An 18225-nucleotide genomic window follows, 5' to 3' on the forward strand; every position below is an offset into this window, starting at 1 on the left:
TGGCGAGGCTATGGGGATATGACGTCTAATAATTCTAGCATTTCCGAAATGCCTCTGCAGCAGCTGCTTCACTGGCTGTGCAATGTGCAGAGGAGAGCCACCTTGCATAAAAATGATGCTAGCGACATAGCCACGCCGTTGAAGGGTTGGAATAATGTTGATGCGCTGAAGACTCATGGAGACAGCCAGGTTGGGTGCCTCGGACGCAAACTGAGGAACAGCCGAGTGCCACACGTCTGCTGGTGTGCATATACTGGCGCTTTTTGCAATGAGGTTATCCCTGAGTCAATAGTATTCTGTCCAAATCTGACGTATTTCTGATACTTAATACTGAGCTAGATGTCTCAGAGTTTTCCTAGTGATTTATACCTATCACGCTACTTTTAACTTCGTTAACAGGCACATTATTTGTTGGCTTACAATTTCCAAGAAAGAGGCTATTGCAAAGTGTGCTTGAGAGAGCAAAATGTTTGTTTGTTTCTTTGTGTGTGTGTGTGTGTGTGTGTGTGTGTGTGTGTGTGTGTGTGTGAAAGCTGTGTGAGCCTGCTGTGAAGTCAGCAGTGTCTCAGGCAAAACTTGTCAAAGCAATGGTTATGCTTCTAATACTTAATACTGAGCTAGATGTCTCAGAGTTTTCCTAGTGATTTATACCTATCACGCTACTTTTAACTTCGTTAACAGCCACATTATTTGTTGGCTTACAATTTCCAAGAAAGAGGCTGTTGCAAAGTGTGCTTGAGAGAGCAAAATGTTTGTTTGTTTGTGTGTGTGTGTGTGTGTGTGTGTGTGTGTGTGTGTGTGTGTGTGTGAAAGCTGTGTGAGCCTGCTGTGAAGTCAGCAGTGTCTCAGGCAAAACTTGTCAAAGCAATGGTTATGCTTCTAATACTTAATACTGAGCTAGATGTCTCAGAGTTTTCCTAGTGATTTATACCTATCACGCTACTTTTAACTTCGTTAACAGCCACATTATTTGTTGGCTTACAATTTCCAAGAAAGAGGCTGTTGCAAAGTGTGCTTGAGAGAGCAAAATGTTTGTTTGTTTGTGTGTGTGTGTGTGTGTGTGTGTGTGTGTGTGTGTGTGTGTGTGAAAGCTGTGTGAGCCTGCTGTGAAGTCAGCAGTGTCTCAGGCAAAACTTGTCAAAGCAATGGTTATGCTTCTAATACTTAATACTGAGCTAGATGTCTCAGAGTTTTCCTAGTGATTTATACCTATCACGCTACTTTTAACTTCGTTAACAGCCACATTATTTGTTGGCTTACAATTTCCAAGAAAGAGGCTGTTGCAAAGTGTGCTTGAGAAAGCAAAATGTTTGTTTGTTTGTGTGTGTGTGTGTGTGTGTGTGTGTGTGTGAAAGCTGTGTGAGCCTGCTGTGAAGTCAGCAGTGTCTCAGGCAAAACTTGTCAAAGCAATGGTTATGCTTATAAACCTGTGTGAATGCTGACAAGATGGCCTACCCTGAGGCACATGCTGATTTGCTGTTCCGTTTATGATAGCAGGTGAAAACTTGGCTTTGACTGACAGACGTAAATATGTGTGTTGTCTTAGAAGATCTCTGACTGGTGTATTTCCAAGACAAGAGCATCGCGTAAGCAGGAGTTGGAAAATGTCACCAAGCTCAGTACACAAAACATGATGGAGGTGCTCGAGTACATACTGACTGGCTGTTTCGTTTTTAATGGTTTGTAAAATTACTAGGCGTAATTGGAAGAAAGAAGAAGTGAGGAGAGAGGAGAAGAAGACTTTCAAGGTCAAGTTGACTTTTCAGGATCACTGATGATGTCATTCGTTTAACGTCCAGGTCAAAATTCATTGCCCATGCCCCTGCAGAAAGGCACCCCTAAGGTCAAATCCCTAAGGTTGGTCCAGAAGCATTGTTGCCCACCTACTTACTATATTTATGTGGATCTGTTTCGCACTATTATAAAGAAGAAGCAACAATGCATGTAAAAGAGTAAAATGTGAGACGCATGTAGCTTTCTTATAATGCCCCAGCCTGTGCAATATACTGCCAAGCTACTTGTTCCAGAAGAATGAAATATTTCGAAACAAAGGCCGCACCGCTTTAGGTTTGAGTTGTGTATCCTTTTTATACGAAAAAGGTACTTTCATGAAGAGTGATATTTACCTCTTTTAGATTTATTATGTCAGAATTAATTTTTAAATTTGAAATTTAGGGTGCGTGCAAGTGATGCTTTGGGAGAAGCATCGCAAATAATGTATAGCTGAGAAATAATACTCTCGGCGTCCAATAAGTTGCTGAAGCTGTACATGGAGTGAAATGGCAAGCACCAAAGGGGGCTCGGATTGCATTTGCTGAATAAGAGTGCAATTCTTGAGCTACAGGATCGCCCAGTCTCATAATTCTGTAAGATCTGAAACGAGGGATACACATCTTTCTGTAAATAAAAAAAAAACACCTCCTTAAGAAGATCACAACAGCAAGTACTTGATTCAAAGCCGATGAAGAATACGTATTTCTCATCATATACACTCCGTGACAAAGGAATTATCCGGATGAGATGGAAATTAGTTATGGTGATTTACGTGTACAGGCAAACAGATGATGACAATATCTGAAAAAATGGATGATTTATTCAAGAGAAAGAGCTTCACAAATTGAGCAAGTCAGTAACGTGTTGGTCCACCTATTGCTCATATGCCAGCCGCTGTGGTCGAGCAGTTATAGGCGCTTTAGTCCGGAACCGCACTGCTGCTACGGTCGCAGGTTCGAATCCTGCCTCGGGCATGGATGTGTGTGATGTCCTTAGGTTAGTTATGTTTAAGTAGTTCTAAGTTCTAGGAGACTGATGACCTCCGATGTTAAGTCCCATAGTGCTCAGAGCTATTTGATAATGCCCTTATGCAAGCAATTATTCGGCTTGGCATTGATCAATAGATGTGTTGGATGTCCTCTTCAGGGATATCGCTCCAAATTCTGTCCAATTTGTGTTTTAAATCGTCAAAATTCCGAGCTCGTGTGAGGACCGTGCCAACAATGCTCCAAACGTTCTCAACTGGAGAGAGATCCGGCGACTTTGCTGGCCAAGATAGGGTTCGGCAAGTACGAAGACAAGCAGTAGAACTCTCCCGTGTGTGGGCGGGCATTATCTTCCTGAAATGTAAGCCCAGGGAGGCTTGCCAAGAAGGGCAACAAAACGGGTTGTGAAGTGTCGTTGACGTACTGCTGTGCTGTGAAGATGTCGTGGATGACAAGCAAACGGGTCTTGCTATTAAAGGAAATGGACCCTGACCATCAATCTTGATTGTCGGGCAGTACGGCGGGCGACAGTCGGTTAGTATCCCACCGCTGTTGGGGGCGTCTCCAGACACGTCTTCGGTGATTATCAGGGCTCAGTTCGAAGCAGGACTCATCACTGAACACAATCAATGAGAGTCCAGGCCGAAGACATGTCTCGAAGCGCCCTGGACAGCGGTGGGATACCAACCTGACTGTCGGCCACCATTCGGTCCGACAACCAGGAGTGATGGTCTGGGGCGCCGTTTCGTTTCATAGCAGAACTTTTATTTTCATCCGCGGCAGTGCCCGTTTTTGTGCTTGCCAAACTCTTCCTTGGCCGCAAGGTTGCTGCATTTCTCCCCATGTGAGGACGTTTGGAGCATTATGGACATGGGTCTCCAACCAGCTCGGGATTTTGACGATCTGATGTGCCAGTTGGACAGAATTTGGTATGATATACCTCATGAGGACACCCAACAACTCTGTCAATAAATGCCAAGCCGAATAACAGCTCGTTTCTAGGCGCTACAGTCTGGAACCGCGCGACCGCTTCAGTCGCAGGTTCGAATCCTGCCTCGGGCATGGATGTGTGTGATGTCCTTAGGTTAGTTAAGTTTAAGTAGTTCTAAGTTGTAGGGGACTGATGACCTCAGAAGTTAAGTCCCATAGTGCTCAGAGCCATTTGAACCATTTTTTTAAATAACAGCTTTCATTAGGGCCAGATGTGGACCATCGCATTATTGACTCGCTCAATTCGTGAAGCTCTTACTCTCATTTTTCTGAAATTGTAGTCATTTGTTGGTCTGTATATGTACATCACATCTATCAGTTCAGTTCGAAGGACGTACATTAGAATACGGCAATCCAAATAGACATCCTGAGTGAGGTCCTGGTGGAGGTGGTTAGCCGTGCTCTTCTTCAATTCAGCTAAATAGTATCAGCTATGCACTTTCAGTTGTGATGTTTTTCCAGAGCAGTGTAGTAAATGTGTTACAGTAGTTGAGTATGGAATGTAAAGAAAGAACTGTTAAGAGGTCTGCTGGCGTTATACAGCCGACTATCGACCACCAACAAGGCTGCTCTTGAGCTCAACGGCCTCAAATGGCTCTGAGCACTATGGGACTCAACTGCTGAGGTCATTAGTCCCCTAGAACTTAGAACTACTTAAACCTAACTAACCTAAGGACATCACACACATCCATGCCCGAGGCAGGATTCGAACCTGCGACCGTAGCGGTCTCGCGGTTCCAGACTGCAGCGCCAGAACCGCGCGGCCACTTCGGCCGGCCCAACGGCCTCATCTCAAGGTCGAATCTACAGCGACAGTATCATTTTCCCACACTTCACGCGACACCGTAGAGAGTTTTAAATTTAACCCAGGTAATTTGCTCATAGTTTGTTGATAAGGCACTTGACGGTGCCATCCCCGCATCACTTATTGGGCAGATACACGTTCCGATTCTAAAAACATAGATTATCATCGAAATTTATGGATAGTGCGGAAGGACTGGTCTATGTCAAGCCTGTAACCGGAGAGGCATACAATGGCTATCGTGCGACTACTATATCGCGAGTTCAGTATATACCATATTACGAAACCAAGAAACCTCTATCATCACACGTACTCAATACAAAAAAGAGGTCAATTCACTATTCCAAAGGCAAGTGCAGTTGATATCGATAAGCGAAAATCGGCTAAATAACTCAGCGTGTACAGTTACGTCCACTTATGAGCGACCAGTTGTGCAGTAATTAGGGAAAATAATATGGACATTTGTGTATTAACAGTGCCCAAAGGAAACATGTCGTATACATCTGTCCATCCAGTGTTTGAGCGCACCACCTAGAGGGCGAAAATGTACACACATCAGTCTGTTGTTTGCACTGATAGCGTCCGTTACGAATGGTTCAAATGGCTCTGAGCACTATGGGATTTAACTTCTAAGGTCATCAGTCCCCTAGAACTTAGAACTACTTAAACCTAACTAACCTAAGGACATCACACACATCCATGCCCGAGGCAGGATTCGAACCTGCGACCGTAGCGGTCGCGCGGTTCCAGACTGAAGCGCCTAGAAACGCTCGGCCATCCCGGCCGGCAGTTACGAAATACATTGCAGTGTTAAAATTTCATTATGACAGATCTCTGAAGTTTCGACAGTGGAATGATTTTTGGAGACCATTCTACCGAAACTTCAGTAACAAAAACGGCTACCGTTACTCGTGTCGGGTGAAGTACCTTGTTGAATATAATGAAAGCCTGCGTCTCCCAAGCGAAACAGAGACCGAAAGTCGAAGCTGGATGATTGAAATAGAAGGGGTTTGACACGAATTTTGTGGCCTGAAAGCAAAATACAACAACATTCCAGACACCATCTGAGTAATACACAACTAGAGGTAGCTGTATCGCCAAAATATATGTGGTGGAAATTCATGAATCAGATATCCACGGCAAGGACGATATTTCCAAATTGTGTGATTGCTTGAAACTTAAGTGTTTGTGTTGAGAGCATACAAATTAAATACAAGAGCAATGGGATATGTCATTTGCTCAAAAGAATCGTCGTTCACACTATTCTCAAGCAAGAGACGAATATCTTCTCTCTTACTGTAAGGTTTCAGCCGGGCTCAACAGTGTTGTGGGGCACGATATCTTGGACCATTTGTCCTGCATGGACGGGCTGCAGCAAGGAATTACTTCATTACCTTGGGGAACTATCTTCATCCAGCGCTTAAAACTGTACTCCATGTGCATCTGTATTCCTGTGTATCGGAAAATACTGTTTTCAACCATACTTCTGGAATGCTTCGAGAATGGTTTACTGAAGGCGATGATAAGTTTCAGCACATATTGTGGACGTAACTGAATCTTAGTACAGTATTTTAGAAGAAAAACTGTTCTGTCGATTTCCTCTCCCAAGGACACTTTCTGGATTAGCGATCTTATTCCAGGAGGAGTGAGTCCAGGTCACACTGACTATTTTGTATGATTTATTTTTCCATCTCATGTTTCATGCTATTGTTGTAGTCTTCAGTACAAAGACTGGTTTGAACTCTCCACGTTAATCTATCCCGTTCAACCCCCTTCATGTTCAACTACCTTGCCGGCCGCTGTGACCGAGCGGTTCTAGGCGCTTCAGTCCGGAATCGCACTGTTGCTACGGTACGAATCCTGACTCGGGCATAGATGTGTGTGGTGTCCTTAGGTTAGTTAGTTTTAAGTAGTTTTAAGTTCTAGGGGACTGATGACCACAGATGTTAAGTCCCATAGTGCTTAGAGCCATTTGAACCATTTGAATCAACTACATCCAACTGAACTTGCCTAATGAATTCATGCCTTGATCTCACTCTGTAATTTTTATCCTTCTACCCCACTGTACCCACGGCCCATCCCCCCCCCCCTTCCACACGCACTTCCCTCCATTACCAAAATGATGATTCCTTGTTGCCTCAGGGTGTGTCCTATTATCCGACCACTTTCCACTACTACCTCCTCATTAGTTATTCGATCTACCATCTAAGTGAAGCAGTCCCAGTGTGTCAGACCACTTCTGTGCGGGCTTTGGTCATGGCGGTATGGCGAGGTCATGGGAGCAGGCCGTAAGTAGTTTAGACAAACGGCATCAAAAATCAAAATATTTATTAACACTCATTTAGTTACACAGTTAGCGTCTCCGTGGAGGCGTTGGGCACGCCCCTTTGCATCACGTGGTGAGGACGGCGTGTGGCGGCGTGGCGGCGGCGTGTTGACTGCCCAGTCTCGTTCTGTTCCCTTATAGGGCAGGAGTCTGCTAGAGTGTGCCTGTGGGTAACCCGCCAGTGAAGTACCAATTCCAAGTAGGAGGACTTGGCACTAGCAGAAGGTGCGGCGCTGAATGCCCGAACTTGTTGCGGTAGTGTTTTGGCCCATACCACCCGATCGTCCGGCATGCACTCCCATCTTCATACGTGCTGCTGACCCTTATGCTCAAATTAATGGTTATACTCGTTCGTGTTCCATTGATTGTTTCGACACGTTGTTTCCAGCTGCGCTCGATACAATAAATCCGTGACCTGGGAGTGCGGGAAAGGCTTGCCACGTTCTGCATGAGCTCTGTTTTACCACTGCTGTCGCAATATCTTGGTGCTTGGCCTAGTCACCCTCGTGCTGTCTTAACAGCCCCGATGCTACAACCTACATTCTGGCACATTAACATCTGCCTGCTGCTTTCCATTCCCGCGGCAGAACTGCTAGCTTCTGCAATAATACCAAGAAATAGTGGCGGCGCTGCGTAAGTTCCAAATTCTTCTGTAGGAACACGTTTAAAAATCTTCCATTTTCTTCTTTTCTGAACTGTTCATGTTTTATTTAAGTATTTGGCCTTTAGTAAAGATTTTTGAACATTTAAGTTTCTATTCGATGTTAACAAATTTCTCTAAGCTCTTTTCTTGCCATCGTCAGTCAGCATTTTATACCCTCTCTGTTTCAGCCATCGTCAGTTATTTGAATGCCTAAGTACGAAAATTTATTCGCTACTGTTAGCGTCTCATTTCCCAATCTAAATCCTTGAGCATTACCTGATTTAATTCGACCACATTCCATTACTTTTGTTGTTCAACTTATAACCTCTTTTCAAGGCTCTGACCAGCCCGTTTATATTTTCATTGGTGTTCATATTACATGACCTAATCCTTCCTTTTGCGGGCAGTGGCTCCACCTATAATTCATATTTACCTTCCTTCCTTTGTCTTGTGTCCGCCCTTGGTGAAACAAGGGGTCGTACAAATAATGCCTTCGTCGCGCAAGTTCAAGTGTATTTCAAAATTCAGTGGACAGCAGGGATGCGATAGCTACCATTAGTTGCCTCAGCTACGGAACAAGTCTTGAACTGCACTTGTATGCTAAAGAGAGAAGGAGTGGCAGAATATAAGCGGTTAAAGATGGTCGTCAGTCGTGCCCAGAGTGGCAACGGCATTGCATGTTAAAGGCAAAACTCAGGGTCCGATTCCGACCATCACACACTGGCGCTCACAACAGAATACCTCGTCTCTCCACCGCTGGCTTCCCAGCAAGGCTCGGCTTCCCACCCTCGTAATTCCGAAAACGAATCATATTCCCGAAACCATGGAATATTCTCCCTCTCTTCAGATTTTTCTGAATGCCGACCAACCATATTTTAGTCTTTTGTCGTCCAGCGCAGAAAGTTTGCGAGGAAAAGCCTATACTCGTACGATGGTATGCTTCTTACAGTCTTAATCTAGCAGGAACCTTAATAAACCCACAGACTCCATTGCAGATTGGAAAGAAGACCCACTCTTAATAAGCTAGCACAAGTGAAAATTGCAGCAGCAAGAAAGAACCGAACGTATGAATACAAGCTTTGATGTGTGGGACAATGTACCAACAACATGTTATTATAATTGCACAGGGATAGTGTATACGTGAGTCCAGTAGCACCATTTTGTCTGGCTGGAGGGGTGAGTGCCACATTCTATGAAGAGCAGTCAAAACGAAAACACTAACGCAAGCACTATCTAAGTATTTAGACTCGTACAGAGCATGCGGCTACGGTACAGATGTACATGTGGAACCAGAGAAATAAAAGGGTCGCATGCAGCGCCGCGCGGTGGTGGGCCACTACGGCACGTGACTACTGCCACCTGGTCTGCACGGCCATAATGAACTGTACACCATCCAGATTATGGGCAAAGCAATGTAACATGTTGGCACCTATCTGCCACTGAGCCGGCTTCACAATCGCCTGAGGTTCCAATTATAATGTGAATACCGTCATTGGTGGCCTGAGTGGAAGTCAACAGCGTTCTTGGACAAGACCTACTTCCGTAACTAATGACCACGATGTCAACACAACATTTAACGCAAGTCTTCCTTCTTTTTAAGACCTACATCAAACTGATATTCATTGATGACTGCATCTGGGTTAAACATAAGCATAGTGAGGGCAGTTTCACAGTCTACACGAGTGAGAGACAAGGCGGAGCAGTTCGAAGTGTGATGATTTTGGTGCGTTATTAGAGACAACATGCTATCTCTGCACCTAGGATTGAGGATCATCCGAAATGCAACTGCTAAATAAGGTAGTAACAGAACCCAAAATACTGGTCCTCTACACATATCACTGTTCGTGAGGAAAATGTCGTGACACGTGTGGTGACGAATAAGTAAGCCTTATTCAGGGACTGATGAGTAGCACAAATGACAAACTGTAGAAAATGGTTGATCCGCTACCTGTGCATCACGGCCTTTCAACATTCACTGATAGTGTCTTGTGGACTTTAATACAGCCCACATCGAACATGGAAATGCAGCACGTTGAGTTACACGCCATACTGACTTCTCAGATTCATATTCATGTTTAGTCCTGTAAAGCTAGTTATTTGTGCTGTTCCACTTCATTAAAAAGATATAATGGTAAAATAGTGGCTGATTGGCTAGTGGAAGTACTTTAATAATGTCACACCCGTGTTGATTGAGGACGAAATCTGAGTCTCATACTTAAAATCATGTGAACAATATCATCCATTTTCAGTATCTGCATAATGCACGTACTCCGCTAGGAGAGTAGCCAATATTTGCAAGTAAGGAAGACACACCAGCTGGTGTTCTGACACTCCATCCTCAGATGACAACCCACAATGCCACGGGACTTTTCTGAGTACTTTTCTGTAAGTTATATTCAGATAACAGCCTGTGTTAACCACTGATTAACGCCAATGATGGCAGTTTCTAAAGCATTCAATTGGGAAAGAGACCGGCATGTAATCAGAAACTCATAGAACTCACACGTACTCTTGGTATTGTCCACAAAAGTTTAAAGTATTGATAACAATATCCACAATGTTATGTCAGCAGATACAGCAATTAAAGTGGACCGTAGATCTCCGTGGCTTCTGCTGTGTTCTGCTTAACGGCCTTCTAAAAACAGTAATCAACCTCTGTTTCATGTATAATCATTTTACAGTAGTACTGAATTGTCAAAGATCAACATGCACTAGATTAGGGATTCGATTAGATTAGTACTTGTTCCATAGATCATAAATACGACACTTCGTAATGATGTGGAACGTGTCAGGTTAATAAAAGGTGTCTATACAAGATATTACATTAGACAAAATATTACATGACACTCAATAATTTTTTTTGTGAAAGTTGGGAAATTATCCACTTACTATATCCAAAAATTCATCTAATGAGTAGAAGGAGTTGCCATTAAGAAATTCTTTTAATTTCCTTTTAAATGCTATATGGTTATCTGTCAGACTTTTGATGCTATTAGGTAAGTGACCAAAGACTTTTGTGACAGCATAATTTACCCCCTTCTGAGCCAAAGTTAGATTTAACCCTGAGTAGTGAAGATCATCCTTTCTCCTAGTGTTGTAGCCTTGTACACTGGTATTACTTCTGAATTCGTTCGGATTATTAATAACAAATTTCATAAGTGAATATATATATTGTGAGGCTACAGTGAAGATTTCTAGCTCTTTAAATAAGTGTCTGCAGGATGATCTTGGATGAGCGCCAGCAATTATTCTGATTACACGCTTTTGTGCAATGAACACTCTTTTACTCAATGATGAGTTACCCCAGAATATGATGCCATACGAAAGCAGAGAATGAAAATAGGCGTCGTAAGCTAATTTACTCAGATGTATACCGCCAAAATTTGCAATGACCCTAATAGCATAAGTAGCTGAACTCAAACGTTTCAGCAGATCCTCAGTGTGTTTTTTCCAGTTCAACCCCTCATCAATGCATACACCTAGAAATTTTGAATATTCTACCTTAGCTACCTATTTCTGATCGAAGTCTATATTTATTAATGGGATCATTCCATTTACTGTGTGGAACTGTAAATACTGTGTTTTGTCAAAGTTTAATGAGAGCCTATTTGCAGAGAACCACCTAATGATTTTCTGAAAAACATCGTTTAAAATTTCACCAGTTAATTCTCTTCTGTCGGGTGTGATAGCTATACTTGTATCATCGGCAAAAAGTACCACTCTATATAAGTGTAGATAACACGCTACCTTGTGCGAAAAGCACAAAGAAATAGGTTATGAGATCTTTAAGAAGGTAATTCTATAATAAATAAGACAAGTTTTGTGATTGTTTACCTGTTACTGAACTGCTTCAACAAGCATTATGGATAGTGCTACTGAAAATCAGCAGTATAACACGTACTCAATGGGTTTAACCTAAGAGAAAGATAATCTAGTCGGTTTGTAGTATATTGAAGACGGTACGCACTTCCACAACAGTGTTAAAATTGTGATAACTGTGGATGTATATTAGTAGCAGCACGTAATAAGTACTTTGGGACACATAATCTTCCATTAATCGCCAGGGCAAAGGTGTGAGAAAATACAGGGATATGTATTGGTATAGCCACTCATGCTTAGAAAGAGAACAATCAAGTAGGTATATCTTCTTAGGTTGGTGGGCAGATCATACAGTCTCAAAACAGTGGGATTGGATGTCGAAATCATGGTATAATCAAACAGCCTAGCACGGACCAAGCTGCTTGTCAAACTCACCGACTTTGTGTGTAGGCACCTCATTTAGACCACCAGTTTGTCAAACGTGCAAACAGACGTCCAGTGCGCACCATTCGAAACTACGTGCATTATCGTTGGGAAGTAGTAGCAACATGTTCCAAAGGCCGTAGAGGCGAGCTCACGCAACTCCACAAGGTACTACGCTAAGCCGTCGCGTTGCGGCTGCTTTCAACATTTGGAACCAAATTGACTGCTCTTTCTTTGTATGCGCTGCCGTCTCATCATCATCATCAGCCACTGCGTTGAAAAGGTCTCCTACAGCGTTTTCCAGGCATTACGGTCTTCATACATTTGGTTCCATGTGACTGCCACTTGTTTTTAATGCGTCCTATCCACCTTCAGTGAGGTCTTCAGTGAGGTCTTCATGTCGGTCTTTTTATAATTTATGGAAATTCATGTCATGCCCTGCCAGTTCAGTTTCATTCAATAAAGATCATAGCCAGGGCGTCATCTCTTGCCTGTTGGCTCATCCATTTGTGTGGTTTTCGGCCTTTCATAATCGTTCCTAAAGTGCATCTCTCCGTTGCTGGCAGGCTACCGGTAAGTTCTGAATGTTTTTGGTGTTAACATACCGTGGCTCACTGCCATAAGGCAAAGCGCTTAACACATACTAATTTTAAATTTTCCGTTTCGACCACATAGGAAGTATAGTTTACGGAAAATTCTCCATGGTATTTTTTAACATCTGTTTATTTATTGTGTTGGACATCCAGGCGTTATCTTTAACTGCTGTAAATACAAAAATTCCTCATATGGTTCAATGAATGTGTTGTTAATATTTACAATTTTTTTCCGACATATTCATTGCACATCATTTTAGTGTTGTGACAGTTTACATGCATGTCTACTTTAAAACTTGCTGTATTACGTCCTCTTCTTCATTTTTGAAGTTCATCTACGCTGGAGCAAAGAATGCAATGTCAAGAATAGAACGAAACGTTTTCGGAATCCGAAGTGCAATGTATCTAAAATATAGTTTTCTAACTCTTTAGTCCCTAAAATATATTGTACATGATTCTCGAGGGCTACGTCTGCTTGATAATGCTCGACTAACAATTTTCTGCTTCAGACACGTTATTATTTCATCACTAGCATATGGCAACACGTTTTTGCGTTTCGTCACTGGCTACGAAACTCACAGCACTATTGCATGTCACAAATTCAATACATGGTTAAAACATGTTAAAATACAGTTGGCGACCCTTGAACGTCTGACTCGAGCAAAAGCTTGTGGGTATTTATGGATTTCTGCCGAGTACATCACCATTACAGTAAACTTTTTTACCACACAGCATGCTACTCCTCCATCTAGAGTGTAAGGTGAAAGCAATAAGGCTGAGAAACCATGGAAATGAGCAGCCTAAACGATTCCATCTATTGTCTGACATGGTATGCTGTCATGCTATAACAGAATGTTGCAAGAGAGCATTTGACGACATGCTGCAGTAATACCGGAGAACATATCCTGGATTAAGTTGGCGCAGTATGTGTCACCAGAACGTCGATAGACGAATTAAATCAGCAAGAACCCTCGCAACCTGCGACATCTCTAACAATAAATTCAACACAGAAAAACTAACTTAGGGCTGCTTTCAAGGACATTGCTCATTGTTTCCTTATTGATGCTGCTTCATTTCTAGATCGAAGTAAGCTACATATATTTAGTTCCCTGCTACAATTCGCCCTCCCAAAGCTCGTGAGTCCTGATATGCATCCCATATCACGATGAGAAACGTGACACCAATACTATTGTAGACGATTTGTGAACATTCGGGGCATGTAGCTACAACGCCTATTTTTTCCAATGCCCAATATATCGTTAAAATATTGTGACTGCTGTCATATAGATTGCCAGTAATGGTGGTAAGCGGCTTGAAAGTCAAAATCCTGTCACCGTTCATTTGCACAGATGTTTCCAGAGCGAGATTTTCACTCTGCAGCATGGTGTGCGCTGATATGAAATTTCCTGGCAGATTAAAACTGTGTGCCGGACCTAGATTCGAACTCGGGATCTTTGTCTTTTGGGGACAAGTGCTCTATCATCTGAGTTACCCAAGCACGACTCACGACCCGTCCTCACAGCTTCAATTCTGCCAGTACCTAGTCTCCTACCTTCCAAACTTCACAGAAGCTCTTCTGCGAATCTTGCAGAACTAGCACTCCTGGAAGAAAGGATATTGCGGAGACATGGCTTAGCAACAGCCTGGGGATATTTCCAGAACGAGATTTTCACTCTGCAGCGGAGTGTGCGCTGATATGAAACTTCCTGGCAGATTAAAACTGTGTGCCGGACCGAGACTCGATCTCGGGACCTTTGCCTTTCGCGGGCAAGTGCTCTACCATCTGAGGTTCGCAGAAGAGCTTCTGTGAAGTTTGGAAGGTAGGAGACGAAGTACTGGCAGAATTGAAGCTGTGAGGACGGGTCGTGAGTCGTGCTTGGGTAGCTCAGATGGTAGAGCACTTGCCCGCGAAAGACAAAGGTCCCGAGTTCGAATCTCGGTCTGGCACAGAGTTTTAATCTGCCAGGAAGCTCTATAGATGTTGTCAGCACGCGGTTCATTTATACCTGAATGACGCTCTCACCTGAGTTTCTGATGTACGTAATTTAGCTAGGAATGTTGTACAGCCTATAATTATATACCAGATGCTTGTAATTAAACTACATGTCCAGTGTGAGCTGTAAGTATCGTATAGCAGCGAAACATGGTAGATATGCTAATGCAGAACAGCTTGAAGCTGAGAAAACAAATAGATCCAGTTGTGGCAACCAGGTGCAAATGTGGCGATATTCACCGTTTGTATGACGGTATGACGTCCACGTTGTAATTTCACAAGCAATAACGTGAGTGAACAGTATGGCTATCGAGAAGAGAGCCAGTGTGCTTTACAGTGCTGCGTTGAGAGAGCATCGCAGGCTGAAAGGTCTGAGGAGAGCAATGTTGTCATTAAATGGTTTAAAGAAGATAATAATGAAATTCAAAAACACGAGTCAGCTTGGCGTGGCACCTGGAAGAAGAAGACGTTCGATACCAGTGCAAGTTACTGACGATGTTGCTGTTGCTGTAACTGACCATGCAGCACGTTCCCCGGGCAGTGCTAGTGCCACGATAATGTCCACCCCACGGTCAACAGTACGGAACGTTCTGCGGTCTAATTAACACTGGTACCTGTACAATTTCCAGACGGTGCAGAAACTGAAATCTCATGATCTGCAGCAGCGTTGTGAATTTGCTCTTCCGTTTCTGGCACGCATCGATGTTGATGACATGTGTCCGGGCAATATTATATGGAGTGACGAGGCACATTTTGCACTAGAGGATGCAGTGAATACACAGAACTGCCCAATTTGGGGTTCTGTCACACCGGGCGTTGTGCACGAAGAGTCATTGTAATCGCCGTATTTGCCTGTGTGATGTGTATTCACCAGAACTTTTATTTTCGGTCCATTCTTCTTAGAAGAGAATACACCCAGAAGGCCTGTCAGATATACGTCGACGTCTGCACGTTACCGAGACCTCCTTGTACAGCATGTAATTCCTGCTTTGGAAGAGCGCAACTGTGTGGAATCCACTGTTTTCATGCAAAGATGCAGCAACACCTCATGCTGCTCGTCCAGTAAAAGCTCTGCTTAATGCAACCTGCCACGAACGTGTTATCTCCAGAAGTTTTCCAGACGCAAGATCACCTGATCAGAATCCGCCGACTTTGGCTCGGATGGTATCTAAAGGGATGGATTTACCAGAGACATGTTCGGTCTCTACCTAATCTGCAAACCAATGTACAGGAACATGTTACTCCTATTCCACCGGAACTGCTGCGAGCATTTGCTAATCACGTCGTTTTGCGGATGCAGCGTCTCGTTAACTCCAGCGCTCATACTGAACAAATTGTGCAAGCGGTGCTTAATAATAAAATTAACATTATGCCTTTCTCATTTGTTTGACCCTTTCTGCCCATGTCCCGTTTCTGATCCATTATGTGTGGAAAGATTTATAAACGTCTTTCTTGCATTCACAGCGCCAGATTGGCACCTGGTGAGCAAAATTGGAACTAATTTTTTTAGAATATCTAACAAGTATCTCAACCATACGATAATTACAGCCGACACTGGACGTCTGTGAGTACCTGCACTTTAATTATAACCACGCTCTACGACAGAAGTCACAGAGCAACTAGTCAAAACCATGTTAACGTATGTGATGAGCCATGCCAATGAAACTGCTCATTTACTTCATCAGACGATGAAACCGTTGACTGTCTGTCTCTGGCATTGTTTTTTACTCCACGGGTCGAATTTTAGTTCCTGGAACCGCCATCTTAAATTCCTCAGTACGTTACGGCTGTGTTGACGGTAAACTCATCGTGTGGCATTGTAAGGAACAACCTAGTGATTCAGCAGCGCTCCAATACAGCATTCAGATTACGTAGCAGACTCAGAAACGTAATAGATTATGTATCCAAAAATGGTTCAAATGTCTCTGAGCACTGTGGGACTTAACATCTGAGTTCATCAGTCCCATAGACTTAGAACTACTTAAACCTAACTAACCTAAGGACATCACACACATCCATGCCCGATTTGAACCTGCGACCGTAGCGGTCGCGCGGTTCCAGACTGAAGCGCCTAGAATCGCTCGGCCGCATCGACCGACAGATTATTTATCCACGGAGTCCCATTTCCGAGGAATGTAAAATTCCCGAGAGACAAATCTTACACAGATGCGAGGGACATTCCTTAATGTCTACAGATGTTTTCAGATAAGGAACCGGTAATCAGGAATGTATGTCTCAGGTAGTATGAGATCTGGAACTTGTAATGCATGTGAAATTGTGCTGTTTACGTTTCACAATAAAAGACTCTCTGCCGCACCGGCGTTGGTGGCGCTGCCGTGAAAACCAATTCGCAATCATCTATGACGTTTCTACGGCGAAGTTGACTACCGTCTATATGGCTCAAATGGCTCTGAGCACTATTGGACTTAACTTCTGAGGTCATCAGTCCCCTAGAACTTAGAACTACTTAAACCTAACTAACCTAAGGACATCACACACAACCATGCCCGAGGCAGGAATCTAATCTGCGACCGTAGCGGTCGCGTGGTTCCAGTCTGTAGAGCCTAGAACCGCTCGGCCACTTCCGCCGGCTACTGTCTATAGTTCATAACTGTAAGACAGGATTACTCGTTATACAAGTTGAAGACGTGTGTTTAATGTTTGATGGAGTAGAGTGTAGTACCCGGAAAGTCAAACAAATTTATAGAAGAACCTTTAACAATAGGCGTTACCGTAATTAGAAAAAATTCATCGTCTTGGATAAAATCTAAGGAGATACTGCTCTTTAAGAGCCAAGGATCTCGACAAAGAACTGCTCTTTCCCTATAATTTGAGGATTGTGACGGAAAATATTCAACAACAACGGGTGGGGCAGTATTTAGAATTTTATCATAGACAACATGTACAAGCGCTGGGGCCAAATAATTTTGAACCCTATGTTCTGTTCTGTCAGTGGTCTATGGTTTAATGCAGAGTGACTGTTCATCTCACTGAACATGTGCTGTGATTTTATGTTGCGCGGAGCGCCCCATTCTGCTCTCTCACGATGTATAATTCCCCCATGAACCATGGACCTTGCCGTTGGTGGGGAGGCTTGAGTGTCTCAACGAAACAGATAGCCGTACCGTAGGTGCAACCACAACGGAAAGATATGTGTTGAGAGGCCAGACAAACGTGTGGTTCCTGAAGAGGGGCAGCAGCCTTTTCAGGAGTTTCAGGGGCAACAGTCTGGATGATTGACTGATTTGGCCTTGTAACACTAACCAAAATGGCCTTGCTGTTCTGGTACTGCGAACGGCTGAAAGCAAGTGGAAACTACAGCCGTAATTTTTCCCGAGGGCATGCAGTTTCACTGTATGAATAAATGATGATGGCGTCCTCTTGGGTAAAGTATTCCGGAGATAAAATTGTCCCCCATTCGGATCTCTGGGCGGGGACTACTCAAGAGGACGTTGTTATCAGGAGAAAGAAAACTGGCGTTCTACGGATCGGAGCGTGGAATGTCAGATCCCTTAATCTGACAGGTAGATTAGAAAATTTAAAAAGGGAAATGGATAGGTTAAAGTTAGGTGTAGTGGGAATTAGTGAAGTTTGGTGGCAGGAGGAACAAGACTTTTGGTCAGGTGAATACAGGGTTATAACTACAAAATCCTATAGGGATAATGCAGGAGTATGTTTAATAATGTATAAAATAATAGGAGTACGGGTAAGCAACTACAAACAGCATAGTGAGCGCATTATTGTGGCCAAGATAGACACGAAGCCCACGCCTACTACAGTAGTGCAAGTTTATATGCCAACTAGCTCTGCAGATGACGAAGATATTGATGAAATGTATGATGGGATAAAAGAAATTATTCGGGTAGTCAAGGGAGAC

Source organism: Schistocerca cancellata, chromosome 4, assembly GCF_023864275.1.
Source record: "Schistocerca cancellata isolate TAMUIC-IGC-003103 chromosome 4, iqSchCanc2.1, whole genome shotgun sequence".
In the NCBI taxonomy this organism is placed as follows: Eukaryota; Metazoa; Arthropoda; class Insecta; order Orthoptera; family Acrididae; genus Schistocerca; species Schistocerca cancellata.